Below are 14,441 nucleotides of genomic sequence, written 5' to 3'. Positions count from 1 at the left end.
GGTTGGTCCTTAACATAGATTTTGCTAACATATTTTTTTAATTTCAGCTCTTATTTTAAAAAGTTATAATTTAATTCTTTAATTTTTAAGGCTTAAATATATTTTTAGTTTACTTTTTTTAGTCCATTAAATTAAATTTTGATTTTTTAGTCCTTAAATCTAATAAATATTTTCTTAATTTTTATCTCCAAAAGTGCTAGAATATTTAAAAAAACAAGGATTATTTTTGTGATTCACACAACATGAGATCATCATTGGACAACTATCTAAACGCATCACTGAAGTGGAAGAAAATTGCCAAAGCATCCGTACGCATCGTTGAAGCAACCATACGCGTCCAAAACTCGAACCAATGTCCAAACTCCAAAAGCGTCACAAATATCGGGGAACTCACATAGGCATGAATTTATTCCTTTGCTTGGCAGGTTTTCCTTTTGTATGAACTTTGACATTGTTGATTTTTTGGTGGTGTTCCTCTTTTTGTAGTATGTGTTGCAGATTATGTTTGATGTTTTTATTTTCAGCTAAAGGTTATTTTTAGTTTATTATGTTTCAAAAAAATTTCATCTTGATGATTAAATTTTAAAAATTTCATTTTGATCATTTTTTATTTTTTGAAAGTTTTATTTTGATAAATTAAATTTTATAAAATTTTATTTTGATTTTTTATGTTTTTGAAATTTTTATTTTAATTCATTCTTTCATTTTCCATTAAACACATTATTGTTCTCTCAATGTTTAAAAATTTGATGGAACATTAAATATAAATAAAATAATTAATTTAAAATAATGGCGGTCAAAATAGTTAAATATTTCAAAATTTAAAGCATTGATAAAGCAAAAATAATTTTTTTTCAAAAAAGAAAAATTGACTTAAATTTTTTTTTTTGAAAACATAAATCACTAAGAAATTTTTAAAATTTAATGTACCAAAACAAAGCTTTCAAAATAAAGAAACAAAATACAAATTTTAAAATTTAATATATCAAAGTAAAAAAACAATAAAATATAATGCATCCAAAATGATATTTAATCTTTTTTTAAAAAAAATTGACAAATAATTTTTTATCTCTGAAATCATTCAAATATATAACATAAACATGAAATCATAGATAATGGGTTCATGGTGTTCTTCTCTAATTAGTGATTATGACCAATATTATCATATTTGAACTGGTGATCGACTTAGTTGGGCTATCAAGTCATTAGGTCACGGATGGATCATAAATTGAACTACATGATGTGATTTTTGTAAAAAAAAAAAAAAGAAAAGTTTTCTACTTCAAAAAATTATAAAAAAAAATTAGTAAATCATACCTTAAAAAATAAAATAAAAAATCAAAACACAAATTAACTATCATAATTCCACGGGTTCATTCTTGATATGTAGAGCCATTACCAAAACATGTTATAATTAAATAACGAGGTTTTTATACAAAACAAACTCAAATAAGTTTCAAACATAATTAAACCCAATAACTTAACAAGTTCAACTAAAATTACAAAACACAACTACAATAACCAATAATGTATTTATGGCTAAGGAGACAAAATGACTTCGAAATGGGGCCTTTATTCTTCATCCAAGAAATTAGAAGCTTCAGCAGCATTAATTACTTTCATTTTGGTTCACATTACAAAATGACTTCCGGATCCACAGTATTCTCTAGTCCATCTTCATCATCCAAATTCAATTGATCAGTGACAACGTTATTATAGATATAATTTATGAAACGATGAAGTTATAATTAATCATAAACTAATAAAAACCTACCAATACCATCTGAAATAGGCTGGATAGTTATATTTACAAGATAATTACATTATGTCTCCACCTCCTCATCAGTTAAGGATGGAGGTGAATCCTCCAACAGTCAACAATTGTTTCAAAATTGATAGGATATTACTTTGGATTAACTATGCTTTTTGGTCCCTAAATTTTTTTGAGTTTTCACTTTTATAGTCTCTAAAGAAAAGGAGTGTTCAACAATGAGAAGTGATAAATCTTGTGAGTCGTTCTCAATGCCCAAATCAAAGGAGTGTTCGTTCAGTGAATGATGTGTTGTTGCCATCTTCTGGATATAAAGGAAATAAGAAGAAAGTGAAGTGTGCAGGACAGGGAAAAAAGGCCCTTTTACATTATCACCCATGTTTGTTCAATGTGTCATTCTTTTGGAAACTTCTTGGGAGCATGTCATTCTTTTAGAAAATAAAACTCAAATTAAATTAAGGGTATTTTTATAAATGATTAAATAGGATTAAATTAGTTAAAATTTGGTTATATTTGAGTCTATAAAGAAAAGACATTTTTTTTTTCTTATATATGAGTTTAAAGAGTATTAAATAAGTTTTTTTCTCATTTGAAAAAAATTTCTAAGAAAATTTAACAATTTTTTTTTCTTAAAACCATTTTGAAAATTGGTTTACAGAACAATTTTCAAAATCCCCTACCTCCAAACAAAACACACAAATCAAATATGTATACTAATATTAAAAGAAATATTTATATGTGGTACACAATTGTGTCCCCGAACCACTGCTTAAACTTCCAATATTCTATTTCAAACTATTGTAATGTTCACTTTTCTTTTAGCCTCTGAACATTTTTCTTCCTCTCTGCTTCTATTTTATTTAAAAGATTTAGAGAGGCAATCACCCCTAGTTAGCATAAAGAAAAATGTTTCTTCACAATGTAAAATAAACACAAACGGAAAATTGGATTGAAGAATTAGATTATTTATCGTAAATTAACATTTTTTAGGGGCACTAGTTGCAAGGGTTTATTTTGATTAGTTGCAAAGCACGTTACTATGGTTGAAGAGAAGAAGGAAAAAAAAAAAAAAAACTATATGCACCAATGAAAGAGTTGCCGTATAGTTCAGCTTACTCATGCTTGCAAGGCTTCCAATAAAATAAAAGTAGAAGCAATAGGGCGATATGAGTGGGGAAGGAAAACAACTAGTATTATATACTAGTATTTTGCTAAGTTTGACCTGAAACATTTGAAAGGAGTTAAATGACAAGGGAGTTAGTATATAGAGAGAGAGAAACTTGAGCAGCATCTCTCCAGAGAACAATACAAAGTGAAGCAGCATAAGCACACTTGATTGAGTCTAGAGGTAGTTTTTCTTTCGTACGTGTTTTCTGAATCTGTCCCTCCAAAGCTTTAATACGCAAATAAGATTATCTAGCTTCTTGTCGTTGTTGCTGTAGTTGTCGTTGTTATGAATGTTATTATTACGTGAAAGTTTCTTTTTTAGAGTGAAAGATGTTGTTGGATAACTTAGTTGTTTCTGTTTCTCTACCTTGTGTGTTCTCTTGCTTGGCTGGGTTATTATGTTATACAAGATGAGATTAGGGATAGAAATAGACCAATCATTAAATAGATGTAGTTTGATTAGGCGTGTCTAACAAATTAAAAGGATTGAACCTAAGTTTTTTAAAGACTTATTTATTAAGTATACTAGATTTAGGTTTATAAAAAACGTCTGGTAGACCTAATAACTCAGCTTATTTATCTATATAATATAAAAAAATCATATTACTCCAATAATTATGATTAATTAATTTATAAGACCAAAAATTATATATGTAAATAAAATTAATTACTTTGATTTATCCTTATAGTTACGTGTTTGTGCCATATCATATGGCTTTTATATTAGTTTTTCATATGCATTTTATATTTTTTTTTTACTTTTTATGTTAGTTTCTTTACGTTAGCCATATCACATGAGTTATCATATTTTAGTAAGCATATTTTTGTATTGTCTCTTATATTATTAGTGTTTTAGGTTTTTATTCTTTTAAAAACCAAGTTTAGATAACAATGGAAGGGATGATTTTTTTATGATATATTATTTCTTAAAGGCTCATTAGCCAATTTAAAATTAAGTTAACAAATGGTAGGTTTTTAAATAGGTTACCAGGTCAGGTCAAAACTTTCAAAAAGAGCTGTCAGACACACAAAAATCATATGATAGATAATAGGTCAAATTTATTTCTTAGTTTTATAAAATAAGTCAAATTTATTTATAAAAAATTTAGCATGACCTGTTCAGATCCTTAAATGTGATAAGAATTTATTCGATTTATTGAGATATGACAAATGCTAACCAATGTACCCTTAGGATATTAGTTAATGAAGTGAAAAAAAAATTATTTATTGAGATGCACAAAACTATTGTCCATGACTTTTTTACTCTCTCATATAATATTTATAATAAATATTCACTCCCCTTTTAACTCTTTAACCAATATTTTAAGAATATTGATTAGCAGGACCCTTAAGATATAAGTTATGTGTTGGTGTTTTTGTTTTTGTTTGGTTTAAATTTGTTGTGCTAATTAAGATAAGTAATAAAATGATAAAAAAAAATGTAGACTTTTATGTTTTATTTCTTCTTTAATTATTTTTCATTGTTAGGTAGAGTAGAGGATGCTAATTTAATAATTAATTTCCCTTGTATATATATACAAGTTTAAAATCAATTGAACTGCATCCATAATGTTTCTGTCCGATAGGGATAGGGAGTCAGAGAGGAAGGTGTATGTTGTTGCCTCTTTCACATTAGCTACCACAAGTTATTAGGTAATCACATTATTTACACAATTATCCTCTTTGTGTTGTTAAATAAATTTGTCTTTTGCTTTGATATCTCATTATTGTTTTTTTAATTATTAATGGTCATTTTGATTTGTTAAAAATCAGTATTCTTTATCTTTTAAGGATCTCATGCGCTTATTTGTTACTTGATTAATAGTTCATCACATCAAATAAGTATCCATTCATTCTCTATTTAAACTTTCTTTTGTGTAAAAATAGATAAATTTCAAGTATTGTTACCTAAATCACCTTTTATATTTTAAATATTTTATCAACATTTTTTATTTTGCTTTATCTCTTTTTACATATCATATCATAAACCATATTGTATATATAATTTTCTTTTTTTTTTATTCTCTCTCTAAGAATTGGATAACACAGCACACACACACGCGCGCGCACACGCACACACACACACGCACACACTAACACACACACACACACTAGCGCGCACACACACACACACACGCACACGCACACACACGCGCGCGCGCGCGCGCGCACACACACACACACACACACACACACACACATATATATGTATATATATATATATATATATATATATCCAATTTGTACATTAAGTAACAACAATGAAGATGTTGTCATTAATTGCAAGCATCATCTCTCTCTAGTTGCAATTGTGAAATGGTATGGTTCAGCATTCAATGTGCTTAGTAAAGGTATCTTAATTTATCATGCAAAAAAATTAAAATAAAGCTAACAAGCAACATAGAAAGTGCATAACTATCCCAATTCTAAGCATAAGTGAGAAACATCAAATCTAGAGACATACCTTTTCTTGTAGAGAAGAGCAAAGACAAGGTTGGCAAATGTCTCGGACTTCAAATCTCACTCTTCAAACATTTGATACAATTTGTGGTAGAAAAAAGAGGCATAGGTAGAGTGTCTACGCATCAATGGCAAGGCAAGAGAGTCTAATGAAAAGCTTGTCCAAAGCTAAAACCAGGTAGTAATACAATTCTTCCACTTAAGTTAATTTATGAAAATAGAGAATTCTAACAGACCTACTCTAACCCGTAATTGTGAATATGGGATAGAATCCTAAAATTGAATTAAAGGCTGAAATTAGGTAACATCAACAAAATCTTATAATGAATTAGTGCATACTCATTGTGAATATGCATCTTAATTATGGCAGAACACCTAGCAAACCTACTCTTACCCGCACATGACAACAACCCACAATTCTAGAATGTAACAACATAGCATGATGATGAACGTCCAAAATGCTTGAGGGGTTCTGCAGTGGATGTTGGGATCAGTCTAAAGTTGGTCCCAACGTCGCAAGTTGTAGCCATGGTGATTGGAAATTGATGACTGTAAATTAAAGGCTACTATGGTCGTACCTTGTAAGGAGTGTTGGTGGTGGCTCAGGGTTGGAAGAAGAAAGAAGATGAAAAAATTTTACAAGTTGAGAAAGAGATCAAAGTGGCCAGCGGCACACCCACCATGGGAACTAAAGTGCTCAAGAAGCCCTACATCCAACGGTGATCCTGAGTCCTAAAGTAGAATAACAAACATAACACATTTTGAATTGGTAAGCCTCATGAGATAAAATGTTTCACAAAATAAACTCAAAGAGCATGTAAATGCTATTAGTTGCGGCGGTTCAAAACATAATTGGCCTTAAAATTGTAATTGTTTCATCAAACTGCCGCGAACAAACACTGATGACAATTTTAAAAGAACTGCTGCAAATTAAGTGTTGCAATTTACTTAATTTCTTGTGGTGGTTTAAGCCTGGAATCCAACCAACCATATTCTTTGAAGACATTCACTCTTGGCTTAAGCTCAAGCATTTGTAGAACTTTGAATTTCTTGAATAAGACCTTTTAAATCAAACTAATTCCGATTAGACATCATATATCATACATAAAATCATTCCACACTCAAAAACAACATTTCAAGCATCAACTACTCCAACAAAACATTCAATCAAAGTAAAACATCCCTTATCTCTACTAACCAAGGATTTAACTTTGAGAAGCAAGTGAAAAGAAGAGGATTTTGGGTCCAAGAAGAGGACTTTCCTCCACCCTAACAACAACACAAACACACCAAGCAACAACACGCAAACCCTAAAAACAAGTAGACTCAACACCAAAACCTCATGTGAACATTTTTATGAGCTCCCAAAGATGCTCATCAAAGGAAAACAAAAATGGAAGATAAGAGTTGAAAGATGAAGGTTCCTTATCACTGAAATCAGCCCACAACTTGAAAGAAGCACAACAATAAGGTCCTTTGAGCAAGGGAGATAAAAGTATCAAGCTCTCTAATGGAGGGTTTTGCTTAGGGAGGAAAAAGAGAGCAAAATGAGAGTGTCTAGAGTTTGGTTTAGATTTACAATGGATTTATGACTCTCTCACTTCCTTTTCTTCACACCCTATACTTCACTAAACCCACTCACATGTTTTTCATGACTTAAGGTCCATCCACTTAAGTTCAAATACTCTAAATTAAATCTCATAAAAACACATGTAATATGACATATACATAAGCATAAACATAACAAACCATCATCTCATAAATTAATTAATTAATTATGGACACTTAAATTTAATTTAATTTTTCTTATAATTTAACTAAAATCACTTAATTAAACATTATGAAAACCATAGGGTCGCACGTTAGGAACCTACACCAAAATCTTAGAACAAAAAACCAAGTCATCTCTTTTAATTTAATTCATTCATTAAGGGTCATTATAGTAATTAAATGTCATTTTTAAAAAAATTCTTTCCTCTCTCACATGTCAACACATCATGAACTAAATGGTTGACTCTTACTTAATGGATCACGAACCGTAAAAGGGGGCTTTATGATTTGATGCAATCCAAGCCATGGACGCTTGGTTCGGATTGTTTCGAATGCAAATTCAAGAATCACCATTGTATGACCTTCTAAGAACTCAAGAACAGAAAAACAGAAAATATGGATATGATGAAGAAGATGAACAAAATGACACCACATTCCACGGTGAGTTGATAAGCCGAAGGAGGATTTGCCACAAAGGAATAGCTTCTTTGATAAGAATCAATTTGGTTTTCAATCAAAAACCAAAGAAGAGGCTAAGCTCTCTTTAAGTATAAGCTTAATTGCAATTATATCAAAAGTTTTTACAATTAAGAGTTTCTAAATATTTATAGAACTAGACTTAAGAAGATAACTAAGCCTCTAAGAAGGCCTATTTACATCATGCGCAAGCCAATTACACAAATAAACTAAAATTAGGAGTTTTCGTAAATTCACGCTAAAGGTGTGGACTAAACTGACAGCTCGCGCTAAGCTCAATTTCTTCTCGGATTGGAATTGGGCTAAGTCAGACAGCCCATGCTAAGCTCAACAGTGCGCGCTAAGCTAGACAACTCGCGCTAAGCCCAAGCATATTGTTCAACAATCTTTAACGTGCTCCAATTCAGCTCCTTGTGATTTTCTTCTTCGTTGTCTTTGATGAGTAGTCCATCCTTAATTCTCTTAACCATCTCTTCTTGTAGAAGATTGACTCTAGACCTTTTTTCTAGGTCCTTATACTCTATGGATAACCCTTTATCATGATTGTTTTCATTTTTGGAAGATGTTCCTGCTATCTTTCTCTTTTTAATTTCTCATTTTCTACCTTTTATATTTTATCCCCAATCATCATCAATCGCATTTAGGAGAATAAGGGTCACAAATTGAATTTCATTATTAAAGCAGAAAAGTAAGAGATAAGATATATATAAATTTCAGCTAGGCTTATAAAAGGAGAAAATTCAATTGGAGTCACCAATTGCATAACTATCAAATGTCTCTGTTAACATTGTAAACTAATCATCAAGTTTAAAACTCTTACATTCATGAACTTTTGGTTGAAAAAAATTAAAACCCTATGATATATTCTAATATAGTGGCCTCAATTGTGGTGATAGTGAGTGGGGCATGAGAGGTCGTGACATGGCTTGACGGGGGTGGATGCGAGAAGTTGAAAGGGTAGAAGAAAATGGAGTATATGTGAGAAGACCAAGATGCATCAACAAATGAGAAAGGGTGGAGGAGAGAGAAACTAAGTTTTTATATATATATATATATATATATATATATAAGAAAATAGACATTTAATTGTTGTAATGTCCCTCAAATGAATGAATTAAATTTGAAGCAATGACTACTTTTTTGGTACTAATTTTTTTCGTATAGGTTATTAATACACTCTAGCTGAAAAAATAGTATGAGTACATTAACAAACTCCTAAAATATAATATCAAATTATTCAACTAGTGGATTAACTAATTTTGTATTTTACAAAATTATTAAGTAAGTGTGCAACGATGAATATGTGTGTATGTAAATTTCATAAATATTTGTTAATATATATTTACTTATTTTTTAATTAAAGTATGCTAACAAATTATACCATTAATATATTTTAAGATAATCCTGGTTATAACCCGACAATTTGCTTAGTAGTAAATTTACTTTGTAGGGTTTATCATAGTGTCATTATTCTGCACAATGATTTTGTCTTTCTTATATTATGGGCTTTTCTTTTCTTTTTGACATATTCGTACTTGTTGAATAGGCTACAATTTTTCCCTTTTTGTGTATTATTAGCAACATTTAATAAAACTACTTGGACTATATGAAATAAAACAGTGAGAGGAGTGTTAACATGAGGGAGAAGGGACAAATCTGCACTACACATTAAGATTAAATTATAAAGTTATGTATTTTTTTTAGATGCGATTAGATTATTTTCAATTGTAACCATTTCATGTAAGATCATATATGTTTCCATATTTTCTTCTCTTACCTTCTTGGTATAAGTACTCCTATCACGTAATTCACTCCTATGATGTGAGATGTATAAAAATTGACGGACAGATTTTATATATCATCACCAAATATCAAGATTAAAACATGCTAGTCATTTGAGTATTTTAAACACTACTAGAAAAAAAATGATTCTACGACGGTCAAATAGGAGATACAACGGCGTTTTTCGAACGTCATTGAATGTAACGTCATTGAAACTTAAAAATTTCAACGACGGGTCCCAAAACACCGTCTTTGAAAGTGAACAACTTTCAAAGACGGTGCTTACCTCAGCAACATTTTTGAATTAAATATTATTTTTAATTATTTATACTTTTTCTTATTGATATCCCGTTAGAAAAAATATAAATAATTAAAAATAATATATATTAGCATGATTACAATTAATATTACTGGATTTTGTAAATATAAATATAAATAATTAAAAATAATATATATCAGCAACCCATATTGATCCATCGATCCCACAAAATACATAAGCCATAAGTTAATATACCATATCCACAAGGAAGAACAAGAAGATAAATTAAAACAAACATTGAAAACCAAAAATACATAATCATAGTCAAAAATGGATTTTGTAAATAACTTGAAGCATAAATGCCCCTTTTGCACACTCTTTCCAGACCAGGGTTTAAAAAATAAAAAAGATCCAAACTTTGGCATAAAATGAGTGTCTTACAGGAGTATTCTGATTATAGGCTTGGTTGACGTGGAACTCCCATGACTGCAAAGAATCAATCAACACCACCTTTGAATTGTTCTGCTATGTGGCTTCCATTCTTTCACCAACTTCTAATTGATGAATTGACTCTGCCTCAAAAGAGGGAACTTTGCAGCTTCCTATATTCTACTAAACGTTGTCTTAATCTGGATAAATAAGGGTGATTTAGATAAGAGCAGACTTCATATTTTAATAATTTCTCTTCAATGGATTAGGAAGACCCACCACACCAAGTGCCCTTCTCATACAACTTCGTTTAAAAAAAAAAAAAAAAAGAATCAGGCATGTATCATTGTTTTTTCTAGAAAAAAAAATATAGTAACTTTTTTATTTGTATGCAACTTTTCTATTTTAGCCAGAATTATCATAAAATGGTAGATTTAGCTTCTTTAGAGCATGTTTAAGTAAATTTTTCTAGAAACACTTGCAAAAGAAAAAAATAAAATAAAATAAACTTTTCCTATTTTTCAGAAACTAAAATTAGCTTCTACATAAATTAATTTGTAGACACTGTTGTATTAATTTCTTAAAAAAATATTTTTAACTTACGTATAAACTAATGTTAACTTAAATAAATTATTATTATTTTATTTACTTTCCTAGACTCTTAATAAAAAGTTATACACAATAAAAAAATTGTTTCCCACATGTCCTCAATACCCCGTGATACTCCAAGTGGTAACCAAAAATTAACGAACTAACTAACCAATTTCAATTAAATGAATTAAGTCTCCTCTAATAAATTAAAAAATAGCAGTATTGAATTAGCAAGGAAAGAGTTATGAGACCATCACCATATGACTCTCAATAATGTATTATAAATGAATGAATTTTAGTAAGCAAGTAGGAACTAACTAAATGTTGTTAAGTAATCTGATTTCAAAATTTCAATACCCCTATGAAAGATATCTAATAAATATAAGAGCAGAATTTTTTAAGTCATACCAATTAAACTCAAAATAAATTATACAAGTGCCACTTACCAGACTCTTTAGCCTCTCTTGTTGAATTAGCTCTCTAACAGGTCGATAAGTAGCATTTGTGCACAAGTTCTACAATGGACAGGTTGACAATGAATAAATGATATAATTAAAAGCACATAAAATAAAAAGCACTTGTTACAAGATAGTGTTATATCCAATGTGAACAATATAAAAGAATAGTAGCAAACTTTAGATCACTTCCAGTATATCCTTCTGTCATAGTTGCAAGTTCCTTAAACTCAACTTCGTTGTCCACCTTTTCTTTTGCCAAAAGATTCCTCAAAATCTTTTCCTTGTTCTCCACAGATGGTAGTCCTACCATAATCCTGCATATATATATGAAGTAAAAAATATAATAGGGGCAACAATGGAAACATAACAAGTAAGTGATGATTTATAACAATTCACACACTTAAGTAAACTATATATAGATGGCTTTGAAGAAGTAAGTAGAATTATTAATAAGTAAACTATAGATGCCATTTTAGTTCAGAATCCCAAATTCAGGCACTCTCAAAATCCTACATATCAAAAGAAGAAACAATGTCCATTAATTACCTTCCTTCTTGGGTCTACAGAATTTTTCCAAGTAGGTACAAATGCATTTGGAGTAGCAAATGAACATGCTTGAAGTGGTTCTCTACCTCAATATGCAAAAACTGCTGCACCAATAGCTGTGAGATTCGTGAAGCTTTTTAAGAGTTGAAAATATCTACACCCATTTTCCTTTTACCTAATTAATTAATATCATAGAAATCACTTAATCTTAATATATATGGCTAAGATTTCTTATCTTTCTTTTTCAATCAGCCAGTGATTCAACGAGTAGTTATATTGAGTCTTGTCCTCAAATCCTACCACAAAAGAATAAATAAAAGTGTGCACTCACCTGGTTGTCTACTCATCCATAAATTACTATAAAACTTGGCACATCTGGTGAAGGAGTACACCTGCCATCTCTCTACTATTTCACTTTGTTCCCTTCCCTGATAGGTCATTTCCATGGTAGCAAACCAATAGTAATAATAATAATAATGCATATAAAATAATTGATAAGATAGACATCACAAATTAGAAGTTGAATTGAACTGCAAAATTAACATGAAAAATTGCTTCCATTGTACACATAAAAATTGACGGTCACAGGCTCTCCAGTCTCTCTACACATTTGAGATCAAAAAGAAAAATTCCCAATATTTTTAATGGAAGAATTAACATAGAACAAATTCAGCATTTTAGCATTAAAAATTCAGCATAATACCCTTCTCCCAAAAGAACCTAGCAACCAAAAATGAAGTCGTGGCATTGAGAAATGAAGCCTCTGCTTGAGGATCCTTGATATTGGCCTCAAGAGAATCAACCCGCGAATCCAAGGACTTCCTTCTTTGCTGTAAAATCTCAACGGTTTGCTTCGAAGTTCTCTCAGCATAATATCCTTCTCCCAAAAGAACCTAGCAACCAAAACAAAACAAAACCTCTTGACGCAGAGAAAATGCACACTGAATCAAAGAATTGAAGGGAAGAAAGCGCATACCAGGTACTCATTGGTGTGAATCAAACAACCTGGGAAGAACGCTGCTTTCCCAAACGGAACCTAAACACCCACTACCAAGTTAATGAACGTGAAAGTTGAAATGTGGGAAGAGGGACGCGAGTGAGGTCACAGACCCCTTCTTCGGCAATGGTGTCAATGATCTTTATAATTTCTAGCACACACTGCAGCAAAGGAATTTTATTGATTAAAAATTATGCAAAGAAAAGCACAAGTCTCAAACATAATACATGGATTAAACCATTAGATGGCTTGATGCTTGCAATTGATACAAATAGCTATAAAATAAACAAAGATCAGTAGAAGACACTTACTTGGGACCTTCCCACGCGACAGCTGTGCCTTCGATGCTGTCAGCTTTTAAAAACTATGGTTCTGGTAAATACTCGGAGGAAGTGTTTAGGGTTTTGCTTTTGGCAAGAGATTATTTCATTCGTCGTTGGTATAGATCTAAGAAAATGATGGTTTGTTTCTAGGAACAGAGAAGAGAAAGAGGTAGAGAGAGTGAACCACCTCACTCAGTGCCGCAACGAAGAAGTTTAGCTGAAGGAGCACGACCAGTGCGCTACCCCAGAAGAGAGAGAAAGCGAGAGAGAGAGAGAGAAAGAAAGTGAGAATATCAAGAAAAAATAGTAACAACTGTGTGATAAGAGAGAGAAAACGAAAAAAAGTGAAAATACAAAGACGGGTTTGGAAGACCATCTTTGTACATCATTCAATGTCGTAGTTGAGGTGTCGTAATAAACACTTTTTGCAGTAGTGAAAGTCACAATTTTTTTATAGGCTAATCAAAAGGTATATTAATGGGGTACCAGCAGTACCATATGGAAAACAACATGTGTACCCAAAGTAGCAGCAGTATTTTAAAATCACACAGCTAATTAGACAACTTTAAAAAGTTTATAATCTTGATCATTATAATATATAATACTAGTACAACCAAATTTGCTCCTCTCACACAATACAAAGAAATAATATATAACATTGACCAAAAAGCTGGCACTGTAGGATAAAGCCAATGCCAAACATGAATTTAGCGTCAATTTAATGTCAATCTCGAGGTCGACTATATAGGGTCAAAGCTGAGTTAGCCTTAACCATTAAAGTTGATGTGCTACATGTCGAGCAAGTGGATGCTATTGTCACCACTATGGTGTTGATAGAATCATAGAAATGGTCGATACTAAATTTAGCATTGGCCAAATTGGCGCCTCTTAAGGTTGGATAATAGACTAATGCTATTTAGGATGCATGTTAATTAAATTACATTACTTTCAACAGGATAAATGACAAATGAGTATCGAAATAACATAAATCTTTAATCGGCTGAATGGCCTAATGATTTCATAGGGAGATAGCCACCACCACTACTTTAGAAAGTACCCAATAAAAAAAATACTTGTAACTTCAATTTTTTTATTACTTTTTGTAGGTGTCTGAATTGTATAGAGAAGTGGTGCTTCAGTTCTATAATATTAATACTTATCTTGACCTGCAACCACTACTAAAAAAAAAGCTTTCTACATCGCCCAATTAACATCGGTTATAGCTAAAACCGATTTTAACGAAAGCGCGGTGACATTTTTGTAAATAAGTACACTTAGTTAACATCGGTTTTTCCAAAACCGATGTTAACTACTCCATAGTAACATCGGTTATTTTAATAACCAATGTTATTATGGAGTAGTTAACATCGGTTTTGAAACCGATGTTAGTATGACGTTGTTAACATCGGTT

The 14,441-nt window shown here is 30.9% G+C and overlaps 3 long non-coding RNA genes across 12 annotated transcripts; 1 reads left to right on the top strand and 2 right to left on the bottom strand.

Annotated features, from left to right (window-relative positions):
• Nucleotides 1-1,450: 1,450 nt before the first annotated feature.
• LOC114385787 lies at nucleotides 1,451-13,426 on the bottom strand. Of its 10 annotated transcripts, XR_003661019.1 has the most exons (9): nucleotides 13,019-13,426; nucleotides 12,687-12,868; nucleotides 12,414-12,603; nucleotides 11,711-12,138; nucleotides 11,341-11,478; nucleotides 11,153-11,221; nucleotides 10,128-10,315; nucleotides 5,403-5,516; nucleotides 1,451-1,675 (listed from the first exon to the last, which is right to left on the bottom strand). It is a non-coding gene; the product is annotated as an uncharacterized LOC114385787 (long non-coding RNA). The 10 variants fall into 10 exon arrangements; XR_003661021.1 differs by lacking the exon at nucleotides 5,403-5,516 and having other exon boundaries at nucleotides 13,019-13,425; XR_003661020.1 differs by lacking the exons at nucleotides 1,451-1,675; nucleotides 5,403-5,516 and adding an exon at nucleotides 10,395-10,419 and having other exon boundaries at nucleotides 9,860-10,315.
• Nucleotides 2,956-8,898, top strand: LOC114385788. The gene is made up of 3 exons (XR_003661025.1): nucleotides 2,956-3,119; nucleotides 4,525-4,591; nucleotides 8,542-8,898. It is a non-coding gene; the product is annotated as an uncharacterized LOC114385788 (long non-coding RNA).
• On the bottom strand, nucleotides 5,546-8,545 carry LOC114385789. Its single transcript, XR_003661026.1, has 2 exons — nucleotides 5,977-8,545; nucleotides 5,546-5,870 (listed from the first exon to the last, which is right to left on the bottom strand). It is a non-coding gene; the product is annotated as an uncharacterized LOC114385789 (long non-coding RNA).
• Nucleotides 13,427-14,441: the final 1,015 nt, after the last annotated feature.

This window comes from Glycine soja, chromosome 15, assembly GCF_004193775.1.
Source record: "Glycine soja cultivar W05 chromosome 15, ASM419377v2, whole genome shotgun sequence".
Lineage (NCBI taxonomy): Eukaryota > Viridiplantae > Streptophyta > Magnoliopsida > Fabales > Fabaceae > Glycine > Glycine soja.
The sequence above is the reverse complement of the archived record's forward strand: the minus strand, read 5'-3'. Positions and strand labels throughout refer to the sequence as shown.